The 18,959-nt window shown below is 36.5% G+C and overlaps 1 protein-coding gene across 3 annotated transcripts in view; it reads right to left on the bottom strand.

The window, feature by feature from the left end:
- FRMD4A (FERM domain containing 4A) overlaps window positions 1-18,959 on the bottom strand; it is a 733,796-nt gene that overhangs the window by 376,429 nt on the left and 338,408 nt on the right. The window lies entirely within an intron of this gene.

Here is an 18,959-nt window from a genome sequence, read left to right as displayed (position 1 = left end):
AGAATCATTCTAGAAAGCAATTTGGAATTATATTCAAAGGGCTATCAAACTGTGACTATCTTTTTAATCCAGCAATGTCTCTACTGGATCTGTATCCCAAAGAGATCATAAAAAGGGGGAAAGGACCTATATGTGCAAAACTGTTTGGAGCAGCCCTTTTTGTAGGAAATGGAAACTGAGTGGATGCCCATCAGTTGGGAATGTCTGAATAAGTTATGTGTATATGGATGTAATGGAATATTATTGTTCTATAAGAAATGGTGAGCAGGCTGGTTTCAGAAAAGCCTGGAGAGACTTACATGAACTTGATGCTGAGTGAAGTGAGGAGAACCAAGAGAAAACTGTATTGGGCAACAACAATTTTATGTGATCATCAACTGTGATAGACTTGGCTCTTTTCAGCAATGTGATGGTCCAAAACAAGGCCAATACACTTGTGATAGAAAGTGCCATTTGTATCCAGAGAAAGGTATAAATCCTGAAGGTGGATCAGAGCATAGTATTTTCATCTTTTGTTGTTATTTGTTTGCTTGTGTTTTTTCTCATGTCTGATTTTTCTTGCAAAGCATGATGAATACAGAAATTTCTTTAGAAGTATTGCACGTATTTAACCTATATTGGATTGTTTGCTGGAAGGGAAGAGAAGGAGATAAATGTGGAACTCAAGGTTTTGCAAGAATGAATGCTGAAAACTATTTTTGTGTCTATTTGGAAAAATGAAATACTATTTAAAAAATAAATTTAGGTTGGGACCAGATTATGAAAAAGGTAAAAAAATTGTTTTTGTACATATTTAAGACAACAACAAAAATTCAGACCAGTTCTGTAAGACTGATTCTAAGTTTTGGAATCAAAACTTATTTTGTTTGGAACCTTGAAAGAGATAGGAGCAGTTTCATCAAGAGAAACCTCTTACACAAGTGAAATTATAGATTTGAATTCCTGACTCCTCATATTTTTTATCTAGGGATAGGGATTCCCCAATTCTATGAGTGCAAACTGAAACCCTTATATAGGTTTAAGTCTCTGTAGGTACAGATCTTGGCTTAATAAGGCTATCTAAAAGTAAGATTTCTTTTGCCTAAGGAAGATATAGTTCCTAGCAATAGTCAGGACATATAAGTAGACATCTATTTACATAATCTAATTGGAGAGATGCAGAAAGTTTATCTTGTTCAAATTACAGACTATCATTGCCCTATATAAGTTGTAAAGTTTTATGTCATAGTATCATAGATTTAGAGCTGGAAGTTGCCTCATCTAATCTAACCCCCTCATTTAAAAGATGGAGAGAATGAGACCTAGAGAGATACAGTGAGCTGCTAAAGGTGACCATGATTGCAAAAAGCAGAGCTAGGCTTTTAAACACTGTTCTCCTTACTCTAAATACATTTTCCACTATATCCAATCTCCTATTAACTTAGAAATGGTAGCACACACTAAATATGATAGCACAGATTTGGTTGTTATTGTTCAATCATTTCAATTGTTTCTGACTGACCCCTTTGGGGTTTTCTTGGCAAAGATATTGGAGTGATTTACCATTTCTTTCTCCAACTCATTCTACCAATGAGAAAATTGAGGCAAATAGGTTTGGTTTAAATAACTTGGTTTAGTCAAACACTAATTGTCTGAAACCAGATTTGAACTTTGGTCTTTCTGACTCTAAGCCCAGCACTCCCTAGCTGTTTCCATGGATATGTTTATTCATTTGGATTGGTTGATAATTTGAATTGTAGCAATCATTCAATCAACCCAGAAGCTTTTATGAAGTAACGACTATGTACCTAGCACAAGAGGATACAAAACCAAAAACGAGGCATCCCTACATTGGACAAGGTTATATTCTGTGGTGGAAACAGTACTTATGAAAATACAAAAAAAATCAGAGTAAATTTTGTGATGGAAGTATCAACATCTGGGAGATTTCAGAAATGGCCTCATATTGGAAGTAGTGTCTTGTTTGAAGAAAATGAGAGAGAAAGAAAGAAGAAAAAAATGTGGACATGGAATACATGTTAGTTGTGTCTAATTGCTGGGAGTGAGTGGAGAGGAATTGATATTTTGATATTTTCAAATACTCTAGCATTTAATTTTAACAAAAATCAAATAGTCTGTAGAGTTTGTGTCTGGAGAGGAAAGGTCAGAACAATAGCTCAGCATCCAGAGGTTGATTCTGTAGCTGGCCACGGGGGAAATGTCCATCCCAAAATGATTAGTGTTGTTTGTAGGGGGCCTATATGGGAATAGGAGTTCATAATTAGAGAGCAAGTTAGTCTGGGAGCACTGGTGATGTGATAAGGCTCTACTAGGATCCTAAGTCCCTGGGGAAGATCAAGAAGATGGTATCTGCTTAAGACAGATCAACTAGAACTGAGGGATAGGATTAGAACTAAAGCACTCTTTCTAGGGGTCAAAGTATATAAACTTTTAGAAGAAAGAAAGGTAGTGGGAACTTAGAGCTAAAGAGAAAAGTAGAGATAGTTTAAGAGCCCACATGGGGAAAAATTTTTTCTCATTGGAATCAAAAGAGTGAACAGACGGGAGTGGACTTCCTAGGATTCTAAAGTAGTTAATCTAGGTCAGAAATATTCTGGGAGGGACAGACTAGGGACAACAAGGGAAATTTGTCTATTCAGCTCTAAAATTCTTTCTAGATTACTGAGGGCTGGAGAAGTAGATTCTAGAGAGCAGTCTGCTGACCAAATTCATAGCAAAGAATTAGAAATGATTTAATGAATGCAGAATATAATTTAGACAAGAAGAAGAGGGCACCAAGAAAGAATAAGCCCTAGGTCTCCCAATTGGTGCTAAAACTACAATAAAACAAATATCTTTGTCAGTTGTGATAATGACATCCTTCATTCACATTAATTACTGATATCATCATCACCCATGCTCAGATGGCCATATATTTCTTCTGTGGTGTTTTGTAGTAAAAAATTAAAGGGTGATATGCTGCTAGGGAGAATAGAAGAATGGATGAAAAATGGAGGAAATCCATTCTCTCCATAAGGTGGTAGGGAATTCAGAAAAGGTACATGAATGGTTGGAGAAGAAATCCAAGGATTGAACTGCTAAGTACAAGAGAGAAAATTAAATAGAGAGTATTGAAAACATTATCTGTCACGAATGTTCCCCTAGGCTTAAACCACATGAACTCACAAGGAATTTGAAAATGAGGAATTAAGAACCATTTGAGGAACAATTCCAATAATGATGCAAGCAGTCAAACAATTGAGAGCATATCTGGAGGATGGGTCAGGTGGCACTGAGAGGAAAGAAAGAGTCAAAGAAGTGCTAGAAAGTGAAAAAGATCAATAATTTTAACTAGGGCTGACCCTAGAGAAGCTAATAAAAAGACTTTCTTTCTTCCCTATATGAGAGAATGTGATTGATGTTAATACTCTCCTACATTTGAACTATAGACTCAAGCTAGATGACATCCAGGTAGAACCAATGAATCAATCAATACACATTTCTTAAGTGTTCAATATGTGTCAGGTACTGTGTTGTGTTAGGTTTGCACAGAAAGGCAAAAATAGTACCTATTCTCAAGAAGCTTACATTCTAATGAAGGAGATTACATACAAATAAATAGTTACTAATATGGGATTGAGGGGAGGTAATCTTATGATAGAAGACTTTAGGAACTAGAAAGACTGGGAAAGGAAGCCAGGGATTAAAAGAGATTAAGATGAGGAAGGAAAGTATTCTAAACATGGGAGACAATCAGAGCAAAAACATGGAGATAAAAAAATGAAATACCTACATGAAGAATAGCAAGCGGGCTCATATGACTAAATTATATACAAGAAAACTGAAAAGTTAAGAAGGTGCCATGTTGTGAAGGACTTTAAGAATCATGCAAAGAACTTTATTTATATTGGATCCTGGAGTCCCTAGAAAACTTGAAAGCATATATGTATGTATGGGGATGGAGGGACTGAAATGGTCAGATTGATGCTTTAGGGAAATCACTTTGGCAGATGTGTAGAAGATGAATTATAGTAGAGAACGTCTTGAGATCCAGGTTTGTTAGTAAGCTATTGCAAAAGTCCAGGCAAGAAGTGATGACAAGCTTGAGCTAGTGTTGTACCTGGGTAATATATTTCCTAGTATAGTATTTTATGCTCATTATATGGTGAATAAATATGATATGAAAACCAAATCTTTACTAACTTTTATGAAACTACTACTGAGTGACAAAGGAAATGCCATGACAATTCTAATAGCAATTGGGATATTTATTATATATTCTTAATAGTTGGAAACTATGAAAGAGAGAGGGAGAGAGAGAGAGAGAAAGAGAGAGAGAGAGAGAGAGAAAGAGAGAGAGAGAGAGAGAGAGAGAGAGAGACAGAGAGAGAGAGAGACAGAGAGAGAGAGAGAGAGAGAGAGAGACAGAGAGAGAGAGAGAGAGAGAGAGAGAGAGAGAGAGAGAGAGAGAGAGAGAGAGAGAGAGAGAGAGAGAGAGAGAGAAAGGGAGGGAGAGGGAGGGAGAGAGGGAGAGGGAAGGAAAGAGGAGAGGGAAGAGGGGAGGTGAGGGAAGAAGGAGTTAGGAAGAAGGAGAGGCAGAGACACAGAGAGAATCAGAAATAGAGAGGCATGCACAGAGAAAGAGAGGCAGAGACAAAGAAACAGAGAGATAGAGGCAGAGACAGATAAAATGTATATGAATAAGGGAAGTAAAAATGACATGAATTAATTTCTGATAATTGAAATTCCATATTCAGCACTAATCACTCCCTATCTCATCTTGAAGCACACATTTCTCTGGGTTGTTTTTTAAATACTGTTACCAAACTGACAGGATTCTTATGAAGAGAATGGTGGAGGAGTATAGTCTGTTTTTCAAGATGATTCCTTCAGGGTTGTAATATTGAGTGATTCAGGCTGGGTATGATGAAAAGTTTCATCAGTCCAAAGAATAAAAAACATCTGGGAAGCAAGCATAATTCTGCAAAGAGGGGTATCCCTAGAACATGAGCATTCTCACTCAGTTTCCTGGAATAAGCAAAATGTGAGCAAGCTCATTCAATAGCTTGAATAAAGATAAATCAAACATAAACACAGAGAGCATTTATTTTTAATCAAATGTGCACAATCCAAAAAGGGAAAATGAGGAAAATTGGGGGAATCTCTGTCATTTCTCATCATTTCCTTCTAAATCAGCTAACCCCACAGGCCATTTTCTCACTTCTTAGTATAATTACAAGAACAGATGATGCTCATTTTTTTAGTCTCAGTTTCTAGGCCAAACATACAAATGAAAAGTCTCTGAAAGCGAAATCCTCCTTTGGCATGAAGACCTCAAGAAATACCAGTATCATAAATTCTAACGTGTACAAAATCCATTAAAATTCTATAGTTTATCTGAAAATGATCTTTAAAAATTTAAATTTAAATTGTTTTATTTGAAACGACTTGACAAACACCATATAAAATGAGCATCATCATATATAAAATGCAACAGAAAGAAGATTATATATGAAATGGTAATTCTCTATGTACAGCTTATTTTTTCTTTTTTAGGAATAGAAGAAATTCAACTTGTAACTTTCAAAGCTGTCCTATCTCTCTCTTTGTTTTCTTCTGGCCTCCCTTCTATGTTCTTCTACCTTTTAAAAATAATGCTTCTTTTTTGCAACCTATTTTTAGGGCTTTTAGTTACTTTAAAAGTTTTTACAGACCAAAAAACAATTTCTCAGACCTTTAAGGAGATGCCCCAGATGAACCCAAGAACTTTGAGAATAGCAGTTTCCCTTAAACCAAAGTTTTTAAAGCTGTGAGCCATGTGTGGGGTTGTTTAACTGAATGTGGAGGTCACAAACATTTGGCAACAGTAAAATATTTCTGAAAGCAACAAACAAAAATTAATTCAAAATCAAATGCACCATGAATCCGAGGTGTTTCTAGCTATCTGACCATGACTACACAACTTCACTGCAGCCTTGACTCTGAATGTACGACATGCACTCTTTGCCCTGCTATGCACAAATGCTGCCAGAAACACCTTGACTCAGATTTGAGATGAGGTTGTGTAAAAATTTCTCCAGTGGAAAGGGGTCATAAGCGGTAAAAGTTTAAGAAGCTCTGCCCTAAATCACTGGCTCTGCAAACAGCCCAGACTATGTAGTCATCACTTAGTGAAGGAATTACTCTGGTCCTACCTTCTTTGCCACTGCAACAACCAGCTTCTATCCAATTTCCACCACTATATGGACAAGCTCAAGAGCCCTGACAGTTTAACTTAAAATTCAGAAAAGAAAGTTCTCTTTACCAAAGTCTTTGGTATTGTCAAAAGGTTTAACATCAGAAATGGATGAAATGATACCAATGGCAATGGAATCAAAGAAGATGTATCCCGATTTACTTTGTAACTATATCCTTAGGACCAAGGTACATTTCCATTTAAACTGTAGTTAACACATCCAAATATTTTGCCTCTCTGTATCAGAATATGATCTCCTTGAGAGCAAAGATGATCTTACTCATCTATTTGTATTGCTAGTGCTTCAATTAGTACTATAAACACAATAATCATTTGATACATACTTTTTCAATAACCAACCAGCCAATCAATCATTTCTCAACATTGTGTTTTCTTCCTTACTATTCGTAAACCAGGAACCATTTCCACAAATTTTGCCATATAGCTATTGGATTTTTTTTGGTTTCTTTACAAGATTATTTTTTTTAGGATGATAGTGTGAATTCTATCTGATATCACTCTAGAATGACTTCTCCCAGCATCCAACCTATATTAAGTTTTACTTTGATGATTTTCTCATGTAGAATAAATTAGACTTGAATGAGATTGCTCAGGGAATGTGGGCATGTGCCCAGTGACCTATAATATACTATGCCTGTTCCATATGTGCTGTTCTAGGATTGGGAAGAAAATATCATTAGACTTCTGAAAATTATCCCATAAGTCTAGCATCATAGGAATCTGTCCAGTCTACCAGTCCACTTAATGGAGAAAATTCTATTTTGACTGTATCACTAAGGACAACAAATAAGGAAATTCAACAGCCAAGCTTATTCAGGCAGCAAACATTTATTAATCTTCTATTATATTGGAGGAATTATGCTAAGCACCGAAGATGCAAATACAAAGACTGAAATGATCACTTCTCAGAAGAAAGTGACTACAGTGAAGTTTATAGCTTGACATTTGTGCTATAATGGGTAGGATGACTTTGAATTTTGAATGCCTTGAAACACAATTTTTTACAGAAGTAGAATTACGATAAAAGAACTTGGATTAAAGTGGAAGTTCTTAACTCCTGAAGGTGTGTAAACTTGTACTTTGGAAATGTGTACACACACACACACACACACACATACACATATGCACATGTGGACACACATCTATAATATATATTTAAGAAATATGAATTGATAACCATCTCAATATGTTGAATTCCCTTTGTAATTCTATGAATTATATCTTAGCCATTTAAAAACATTATTCTTAGGAGTATATAGGCTTCTGGATATTGCCAAAGCGGTCCATGACACACACAAAAAATTTGAGAATCTCCAGTCTAGAGGAATTTTCAAGGGTCAGATGGAAATGCATGGCAGAAAGAGTGACAAATTTGTTCATAAGATCACAGATTCAGAGTTAGAAGGGACCTTAGGGCCCATAGACTTAAAAGACTGGGTTCAAATCTCAGATATGACCTTTATTCTCTGCCTGGCAAATCATGTAACCACTAAACTTTTGTTTCCTCCCTTGTAAAAAAAGAGGAGTTTGGATTTCTGAGATGATCTCTAAGATTTCTTCCAGCTTGCAGACTATGATCCTATTCTTTTACATATAAATAGGGGCAATTTTAATTCTCTCCCATCATGGTCTACAACATCTGGCCTTGGTGTGTGATTCTCCAGAGATAAGTATTCTCAGTGCCCTATCCATGTGTTGGCTAAGTCAGGCGATTTATGACTGCAACATGGGCTAATGGGCTGTTCTGCATTGTGGTAATAGCTTATTGCATGTGTTATTAGGAGTGATGTCATGTCCAAACCCTGAGGAATCAATAAGGCCGCCAGGACATCTGTGTAATTAAGCAGGAAATAAGTTGCCCTGTACTGGGTTGCCTCTAGATGGGCTTTCAAGACCATTTTACAAAACCCTCTTTCATGAGCTATCACTTGTGGATGGATTTTAATAACTAGTATTACCTACTATGTTTATGAAGCTCGGTAAGTTTATGGCGTAAACTGTGTGATTGCACCAGCGGTGATAAAATAAATAATATTCTTATCTTTGGTATTGACTGCCTGGGATTAGCTTGGGTATATGGCATATATCTGAAACAGAGTCAATGTAATGTTGACTTTTGTTTTTTCCCAGGCTTAAATTCCAAGTTCAGGTTGTCTTTGGGTAAGATAACTCAGTGGCAAAAGATCAACTTTAAAATCTGCTTCTAATTTCCACACTGCAGCCCCACCCCCAGAAGGAATTTAACACACAGTTATCTTTAGCAGATGAATAGGGCATCCAGCTTCATATGATCCCTCTGATACTCCATTAGTAATACCGAACACCAGGAAGATACGGGTAGGGATGCTGAATGGCAAAATATCTTTCTCCTGTGCCTAGGCCTGGCTTGTGTCAGGAGGTGATTTGGCCAGGGGCCCATAGGATAATCTATGTGTTTTGTATCTTGTAGAAGCATGTAGGTGTGGGATGGGGGTGAAGGGTCTGCTAATAATTCTTCCTAGACTCATGGGCATTTTATTTTCCCAGCCTACTTAATGAGGAATGTCTAGCCTTGATTGTAAAAGACGTCAAATCACTAGAGAGTTAACAGGTTCTACGCTCACTGGATGCCATTTCCAATGCACCAGGTTGGAATACAATAAATGTACAGTTCCCACATTCCCCTCTCAGGCTGACACTAACCCCTGACAAGATCTTCATTTCCCCATTTGCATAAAGGGACAAAAGTCCAATTCAAATCTCTCAAGAGTTGAAAGTTCACAACTCTAAAGAACTTCAGGAGACTCAAAATAGTTCGATGAGGTCATAATCGTTACTATAATTTAACACTTAGGAAACACCATCCATCTCTGATGTTTTCTGGAGCAGAGATTATTATTTGTATTTATTCCCAATGGACTCATAGCTTAACTGAGTGCTTCTTCTTTACTGAGATGTTGCATGGATGAATTAATTAATGTTTGTCTTTTAGAAGCAGAAAGTCTAAAGACTTAAGAGTTATTATTAAATGATTAAATTAGATCCATTGAAATAGACTTCAGGTCAGTTCAGCCACAACAAAGCACATATGGTACATTACAAGTTTTCCCCAAAGGGCAATTAACCTCTACTTTTCTCAGTTGTAAATAACAGAATTTGATCCTTTACACAGCTGCCAAAGTGATTTTCCTAAAGCCCATATCTACTGACGTCACCCCCTACTAAAATAACCCCCAAAACTCTTCCAATGGCTCCCTATTTCCCTTAAGATCAACTATCAACTCTAATATTTAAAACTCATCAAACCTCACTATTCTTCTTAAACGTTGCTCTCCTCTATGCACTTTATGGCCCACCCATTCTGGCCCATTTGTTCTTCTTCACACATGAGACTTTATTTTCCCTAGAAGGAAATACTTGGAGCAGTGGATAATATCCTAGACTTCTGGTCAGGAATTAGTGTTTGAACCTGAATTGAAATGTAGCCTCAGACAACCAGTCATCCTGGGTAAAACATTTAGCCTATGTCTGCCTCAGTTTTCTTAACTGGGGAAAATAAGGATTGCAATAGCCCTTTTAGATTTCTCTGTCAAGAATACGACATGATCTGCTTTGTAGATATTTCTTAGGTACATATTGCCACCGCTAAGTCAAGTCAATAAGCATTTATTATTTGCTATGGGCCATGCACTGTGTCAAGGGCCAAGAAAATAAATACAAGCAGAAAGAAAGACAGTTCCTGCCCACAAGGAACTTATGTTTTAATAGGGAAAGATAATAAATAAAAGGAAGCAGAAAAGTGGGGTTGGAGCATAGTAAAGAAAGTGTTTTAGAAAGTCAAGATTATATCCTGGAGAAGAAGATAAGGTTATCCTGTGTTTTCCTCCATAAAACTGAGCATCTTGGAGGAATCAGTCAATCAGAGGGAGAGAATGATGGGCAAAGGATACTCTACCCATAAGAAGTTGTAGATGGGTAGAGTGATCTTCTAGGGTGAAGAGATTTCTATAGCACAGTATATTCTTTGTAAGATTAATATATATATATATTTTTTTCATCTATCAGTATTTTTATTTTTTCATTTTTATAATTGACAGGATGATAGAATGTAAGCTCTCTGTAGGCAAAAATATTATTTACATTTTAATCTATATTCCTGATGCTTAGCACAATGTCTAACACTTGGTAAGAGCATAATGTTTGATAATGTTGGTAAGATGGAGAGGCTTTCTATGGATGACAGTCATCTGGGAAAATTTAATTAGTTCAAGAGAAGAACAAATGAAATGAGCCCAACTTGACTTTGCATTTTGTGATATTCACTGATTCCGTGCTTCTTGTGTCTGACATAGACAAAAATAAAATTGGGTGAATTTGACAATCCATATACCCTTCTGTGACTGAGCCATGTAGTTCAGTTCTTCCTCTTGATTTGGCCTAGAGATAGATAGCTCTACATTTGATTTATTTGAGAGAATCACAATATCAAGACCATCTCTCTTAGCATGGATAGAAGTGGTCCAAACTCATGGGGTTGTAAATGGGAATACACAAGTCTCTTAGTTATCATCTTAGTCCAATAATAAGACTATCTATCAGAGGATCTGCCAGGTTTTTTTTTCTCCAACCCTTTCCTTGTGGCAGATATATTCATGGTTACAGCCTACTGAAGCTGCTATTGGAGCATTTAATCCATTGAATAATTCATTCTGAGAATAGGTACAGTGATAGCAAATAGCTTGGCAATGATAGGGGAAATAGAAAATCACTCCTACTTCATACAAAACCAAACCAAACCAAACCAAACCAAACCAAAACAAAACAAAACAAACCAAACTAAACCAAACCAAACCAAACCAAAACAAACCAAAACAAAACAAATTAGAAATAAAATTTTAAAAAAGCAAAGCTAGAGATATCAGTGTTTCTCTCTCTCTCTCTCTCTTTCTTTCTCTCTCTCTCTCTCTCTCTCTCTCTCTCTCTCTCTCTCTCTCTCTCTCTCTCTCTCTCTCTCTCTCTCTCTCTCTTTTGGTGGAAGGAGGGAGGTCTGTGATTCTGTCTTCACAGGGAATTCCTTGGGGGCAAACTTCCTTCACTGTGTCTATAATGTTAAATCTTACAGCATTATTTGGGTTATAGCACAAGAATACTGTTTAAATGACCTGGAGTCATAAAGATGATGTTAAATTCTATTTAATATGTTATTGAAGTAGACAGGGAAGTGTGTTTTAATGCATTTTTTGAAAGATTTATTTCCAAAACAATCAACTAAGCTTAAGCTCAAGCATTCAAAGGGTTAAGAATCAGCCAAAAATCCTTATGTAAAAATAACCTTTTTTTCCTAAAAATGCTGGCCTAATGAAGTGTTAACACATTTACTGTTTTAAATGTACCATATATATTTTTTACACCTCATGGTGTTTTATATTCCTGATTTGAAATTGTTTTAAAGTGAGTCTAGAGTATAATCTTATAGCCTCAAGCAATTGAGAAAAGGAATATGGTTAATATGTTTCTTGTTTTCCTGGACTATGAAGCTAAAGAAAGAGCACAGATCAGTGGTCAGGAGGAGCTGGGTTCAGATTGGGTAGATGATATTTAGGAGTAGATATGGGCAAATCATTTCCATCTCCAAAGCTCAGGTAATTCTTTAATACTTTAAAGTAGAAAGGTCAACCAAATGATAGGCTCTTGACATGCTCCATCTCCCCACTTCAGGAATTCTCTCTGGCTGTCCCCTGCCTGGAATACTCTCCTTTTTCCACTCTGACTACCTTCAAAACTTCTTAAAATCTTATCTTCTACGAAAAGCCTTTTCCCAACCCCTCTTAAGTCTAGTGCCTTTGTTCCCTATTTATCCTGTATATAGTTTTTGTTACATATATTTGTGTACATGTTATGTCCTCCATTAGATTATATAAGCTTCTTGAAGGTGAGGACTGTCTCTAGCTTCTTTTTGTATCCCCATCTCTTAGCAGAGTACCTGGAACATCACCAGAACTTAATAAAATGTTCATTGATTGACCTTAATAGTCATTTAATCAAACCTAGTGGGTATTTAATAAATGTTTCCTTTTTTGGACTGATTGCTTGCTTGTTGAATTTACAGAAATAAAATTTTCCTCTTCAATGGAAGGCTTCCTTGGATTGTACTAGAACTTTAATTTTTCAGAGTATATTCTCTATTCTAAATCAGGAGTTATTTTGGTTTCATGGATCCCTTTTGTAGTATGCTAAAGCTTATGTGCTCTTCAGAATATTGATTTTTAACAGCATGAATTAAAATGCAATGGCTTGTAAAGAAAACTACATTGAAATAATGTAGTTATTACACTTTTCACAATATTTTTATGTGTACCTCATTTATTTTGAAAGTTATATTACAACTTTATTATACATTCAAGTGAAGAGCAAACTGAAAATAACATTTTCTAAAAAAAGTCTTACTAAAAGTTTTATCACTTTACTAAAGTAATTTTTAGTAGCTAAAGCAATATTACATTAGGCTTATTTTTTGGAGTGAAGTAACAGAAATATTTTCATATGGAAGAGAGATTAGGCTTATTCTGCTTGGTCCTAGAATTAGGATCAGTAGATGGAATTCAGAGGGAAACAGTTTTATTTCTAAGTATGAAAATTTTCTCAAAGTAGCTTTAGAAGGTAGCAAATTCCTTATGGAAAGAAGCATTAAGTAAAAATTAATGGACACTTGGTAGGAATGCATAAATCCTTTATCCTGCTTTAGTAGAGATTCAACTAGGTGACTTCTAAGGTCCCTGCCATTTTTTACTTTTTTTTTTTTTTTTTTTTTTTTGTGCCTTGAAATTTCTGAATGGCATATTAGGATAATGCTGGTAGTCCTGAATAAACATTCAGTCTATCACTTAATAAACACTATAGGCAGTGGATAGAGTGCTAGGCTTGTAGTCAGGGAGACCAAGTCACTTAACCCTGTTTGCCTCAGTTTCCCCATCTGTAAAATGAACTGTAGAAGGATGTGATAAGAAATTGCCAAGAAAACTCCAAATGAAGTCACAATCAGATACAATTTAAAACAATTGAATGACAATTTTGTAGTGGACCCATTCAGTGATTTCATGATTTTCTCTGGTTTCAGTTGGGAGAAATGCAGATGGTGGGAATGACATAAGACTGAGGTTTGGCAGGTCAAGATGGAAAAGTGAGAAGGTTAAGGGGGAAAGGACTGGAGAAAAGACAATAATGTGGAGTTAAACTTGTTCACCAAGGAGTGAAGATGGGGGAGAATGGAAAGCATAGTTAGTGTAAAGGTGTTGTCCTGGAATAAAGTAAAGTGAGTAAGGGCTGAATGTCAGAGTAAAGATGAAGAACAGAATTTAGAATTGCAAAGCAGAGGAAGAGTTCTGGTAGGAGATAAGGGAATTTTCCAAGTTCCCAAATATGAAAGTGGTACATTTGTGATGACATAAGTTTAAAGGTATGTCCGTATCTGTGCATAGCTAAGGTGCAGAGGAAGATAAGACTTTGTGAAAAGAGAAAGATGAGTTAGAATGTTCGAAGGAAGGAGGTAAATACCAGGAGCTTGTACATTAGTCTGTAGGGCCATTGAAGGTTTCTGGGTTTCAGGAACTCTTTTTTTCTTCTAAACTACTCATAATAGTGATATTATGGAAAAGAACTGGATTTGTAGTCAGAAGAATCAAATAAAAATTCTAGCTTTGTCACAGAACCATTGACTTAGGATCTCAAACGCCATCTATTTCAACCCTTTCATTTTGCTGAGGAAGTAGCCCAGGAAGGTTAAGTCACTTGCCTGTGGTCATGCAAGTACTAAGCATCCATGAGGGCATTTGAATCCAGGTTCTCTGTCTTCAGAGCCATTAATCATTCCATTACAATGCACAAGATTTATTGTTGAAAGACACTTTAAAGGCTCACAATCCAACCTCTTTATTTTATAAATGAGAACACCGAAACTAACACAGGTGAAATTGCCTGTCCAAAACCATGGAGGTAGGAAATTGCAAAGCTAGGATTTATATTTGTTTCCTCTGAATACAAATCCATTTTTTCCCATAATGCCATCTTGACAGACCAGAGTAGTTTAGAGAATAAAAGTTCCTGAAAATTGCTTTACATTCCTGAACAGTAGTTCTCACATTTAGTGTTGCCATATTTGCTCTACAGCGCTCTCTCTCTCTCTCTCTCTCTCTCTCTCTCTCTCTCTCTCTCTCTCTCTCTCTCTCTCTCTCTCTCTCTCTCTCTCTCTCTCTTTTTCTGTCTCTCTCTCTCTCTCTCTCTCTCTCTCTCTCTCTCTCTCTCTCTCTCTCTCTCTCTCTCTCTCTCTCTCTCTCTCTCTCTCTCTCTCTCTCTCTCTGTCCCTTCCAGATACATGCGAGTCATTTCTACTCATAAGCTTATTGGCATGGCCTCTCAGTAAAATGTAAGCAGAGAGCCCAGAAATGATGACAGCTAATTATGAAATGTTTTGTCTGATGTCTCCCTTTTATCTCATCTTGCTGAAGCCATGGGATTCACCAAAAGCCCTCCAGTGGCCCTTTGTGAGTCAGGACAGGAAGTGTCAATATGGCAACAGCTGTTCTTGAGATAGTGGGATGACAACCTAAGGAGTATATTATGTGTTGGGAGGGAGGGAGGAAGAAGCTAATGGGAATCTGATGCAAATTTTCATCCCAGGCAATTAAACTCAGGTGGGAGAGACTGTGGGCACTTTGGCAGCAGAAGGCAGAATTGCGCAGAAGAGAAGGCTCTGTAAATGTCAAAGAACATCTAGTGCTTTTAGTACTTACTTCCCTTGAGGGTCACTTTTCCCCTCATTTACAGGTAGGGATAGGTGGAAGCAGAAGGAAATGAATTCTGTTTATTAAGCTTCATAATTGCAGATATAGATGCCATGACACATGGAGGGATAAAGTGCAAAAGGTTCCCAGGCTGCCTCTGGTCAGATGAGGCAAAAGGGGCTAAATCACATTCAATAGACCCAGAGCTGCAAGAAACCTCAGAGGTCAGTACTCTATTCATTTCATTTTATGGATAATGACACTCAGTTTAATGGCGGTTACACAAAAGTAGTGAGTTTTATGGCACTACAATAACTTACTAGTTCATCGGGTGGGAAAACAATCAATAGTCCCAATTGTAAATTCTCAAAGTGATATGTCACCAGTGAACTGAGCACTGGATTTGAATCTAGGCTCAGCTATTCACAAATTTAGATGTCAACATATCCCTTGAGTTTCAGTTTCTGGATATATAGAATGGGGATAAGAATACATACAATACCTATTTTAAAAGCCTGCTTTAAGGAAAACATTTTGTAAACTGCAAAACACCATTTAATCATATGTTCATTTTTATGAGTCCATATTGCATAAAGAACATGAGACTGGCTGTGACTTCATTTCATTCCTTGACTTTGTTCTAAAAGTTCTAAAGTACAAAGCACAATTAAAGTTACTCATAAGATACCTATTCATTTTTTCATGCATAACTTTTTGAGGGTGTCTTAAGTCTTAATAGCTGCTGACCACAGGAACATGAGAGGCTGATTTATAAATACTTTGTGATACAGGAAAAACAGAGCACTAGATTGGTATTAGAAGGCCTGAGACTGAATCCTGGCTATTACACTTAAAAACAATGATTCTGGGCAAGTCATTTGTATTTCTTGGAAACTGTTTCCTTATCTATGAAATGAGACCCTTCAGAGCCTGGCACATCATCAGTGCTTAATAAATACTAGGTGACAGACTGAATTAGAGACTAAATTTCATTTAGTGCAATCCTTTCATTTTACAAATGAGAAAATTGAGGCCTGAAGTTCATTAATTTGACCAAGCTCATACATGTAGTTAATAGAACTGAGACTAAAATCAGCTTTTTATCACCAAAACCAATACTTTTCTCAATACTTCATGCTATTTTGCCTCCCTACCCCAATACAGCAAGCAATCTGATATAAATGAAACATGTGCAATTCCTTTTTCCCCAGATGATGCTAGGTCCCTCCTTCCCTCACCCCTATTTGTAACTTCTCATCTTCCTGATGGTAAAGTGCTACTATTTTTAACTACCCCACCCACACCCCAAGAGCAGCAACTGGGCTAAAGATATTAGTTTATTATTATTTATAGAATAATGAAACTGTCAGGAGGGATACTTTGGGAAGTGAAATGTGAGTATTGTAAAAACAAAAGATGTTTTAATTTTTAAAAGTATGTTCTTAGTAAATATTTCTTGAAATTGGAGTAAGTGGGAAAATATTGTAAAATTTTATCCAGTCAGAATTACTTGATTAAAAATTAGTTTATTGAAAACATTTTTAAAAACAACAACAAAAACAATGTTATAAGCTTGATATTATTGTGTTCTAATATATCACAACTAATTAAAAATGTTTAGAACATTTTTGTTTTGATTATATAATTCTGTGAATCCTTATGAGTCATTTTTAGAAACTATGATTTAGATGTCTGAAAATTACAAATTGAAACTATGCTAATAAATGTAGTATGTGTTAAATATATTTTAATTTAAAAAATTAGAGGAAAAACTAAGAAATAAGTATTTCCCTTCTCCTCTCCCTCCCCCTACCAATTTCATCTTGGGCCAATCTACTTTCCCCCCCCCCTCCTGACAAAGTAGGTAATACTATCCCCTAAATGCCCTGGAAATGTATTCTCCTTTTTGGATAGGCTTTTTTGGGGGTCTAGCTCAAACATATTTATCAAAGCTGAATGAGATTTAGATAGGTGACCATCACTGCCCACAGTCACAAAAAGAATGATGACTTTAAGAGTGTTCATTGAGGAGTTCTTGCCAGCATACACATAGATTCAACTTAAAGACAAATTATAAATTAATAAAGAAAAAAAGACCCAGACTTCTATAGCTGCCAAAATATACTGTTCCCTGAAAAGATTCCTGAAAAGGATCTCCATTATCCAGCAAAACATATCCCTCCAAATCTCCTTCCAGAGCTGAAATTCAGACTGGCTTAAATTCAAAATGTAAATCATTCCCCTTGCCTTGGCCAGGTCTATGTGTTTCTTGGAAGATGAATATCACTCTGCTATGTTACCACCTGCATTTTTCACACAGACTGTAGTTTCCCCTGTTATCAACAACAGTGATAATTTAACAAACTCATTACTAAAATAAAACTCTGAGAGAACACTGTAGATTGAAGGCATTTTGAGGTGAGGAAAAACAGTGCGTATTGCAAATACAAAATTAATTGCTAAAGGTTCAAAAGTACAAAGTATTTCTATCAGCTTCTTAAAGTAACACAAAATGCATGTACATAAATGCACAGATATACGCACAGATATACACACAAATGAAAAACAAAGAAAAAATATAAAACTTATTTGTTGAGAACTCTTAGTAATTTAACACTTATCAAAAACTGGTAAGGTCCCTGAAACTGGAGGCTGCTGAATTCTGCCAAAGAATTCTGTCATGGGCTTTCAGACATGCTCTACCTGCAAAAGAACATCTTTTATTATTTTGAACTGTTTTGTCTGGAAGCAACACTTGTTGCCTTAAATAGAGAGATTGAGTTTATCCAGTGAATGTAAAATAACTTTTGTTTCTCAAGCAGTTTTTTCCTTTACATCTCCTGATACATTTTATCCTTCTCACCTAATATAGACCGACAAGTTTTGGCTTTCTCTTAAGTCAGAACACTGTCTCTGAATCTGTATGTTTCAATCCCTGATTTTCTCCAATTCCAACCTAGAAGTCAGCATCTCCAAGCCATTGTTCCTCATGGAATACTAATTAGTGCCTCAGAAGACTTGGACAGTGGCATTCAAAGTTAAGTTAGAATCATGAACAAGGGCAGAGTACCGACATGCTATTCATACATTTCTTTCAAGAAAAAAAGAACCACAGTGGAACATCCATTGCATTTTTAAATATGAAATTGCTAACTACTTACAAACACATCCATGAGCAGGTGTTCAAGTGTCACTTCAAAGTCCTCCAGTTTGGCTGCCAAAGTCATGATAGCCCAGATTGTCTCTCAGGCCCAGCCAGAAGCCTTAACTTTGAATGTACCTTAACTCAGAAGGCTTGGATGGGCAAATAAACCCAATCTGGTTTCAAAGCAAAGGTGATCCTAATGGACAGCAGAAATCACTGAGACAACACAGAACATTTCAGGCTAGGGAGCTCAGGACTCTGCAGCCAGAAAACGAAACAAATGCAAAGGGAAAACAACAACAACAACAAAAAAAAAACCAAAAATCTATTTCAATAGCACTGAGGAGTCGGGTCTGCCAGAAATCACTGGGCTTGAGCATCCAGGATCTGCCTGCTCAGCCTTTCCAGGCCAACCTTACAGTCTGAGGTTCTATGGTCAAATGCTGGAAACCACAATAGGGGTAAAAATGGAGAGAGGGAGATCGGGGGAAATAAAAGGAATGGGGGGTTAACTGGAATAAACTGTCTGTCTCTACTGATATTTATAGGGCCACATGTTTTTGACTCAAGCCTATTTCTCAGTTCATTTCTGACCTTTCATAAATGGCTACACACACAGGAGCGTATTGTAGAGGGAGGGCAGTGGGTCCCACAGAAGTTGGCTGTGACCAATGCTAGGGCAATTCACACAGATACACCATCAATAGTTCTTTGTGAAAAAACATATCAGACCTTGTTCTAGACATGATGACAGAAAAGCTCATAGTCTTGTAAGAAACAAGGAAATGAAAGTTGTGGGGATACTAATTTTTTCCTCTGA

This window comes from Sminthopsis crassicaudata, chromosome 5 (assembly GCF_048593235.1).
Source record: "Sminthopsis crassicaudata isolate SCR6 chromosome 5, ASM4859323v1, whole genome shotgun sequence".
Classification (NCBI taxonomy): Eukaryota; Metazoa; Chordata; class Mammalia; order Dasyuromorphia; family Dasyuridae; genus Sminthopsis; species Sminthopsis crassicaudata.
The sequence above is the reverse complement of the archived record's forward strand: the minus strand, read 5'-3'. Positions and strand labels throughout refer to the sequence as shown.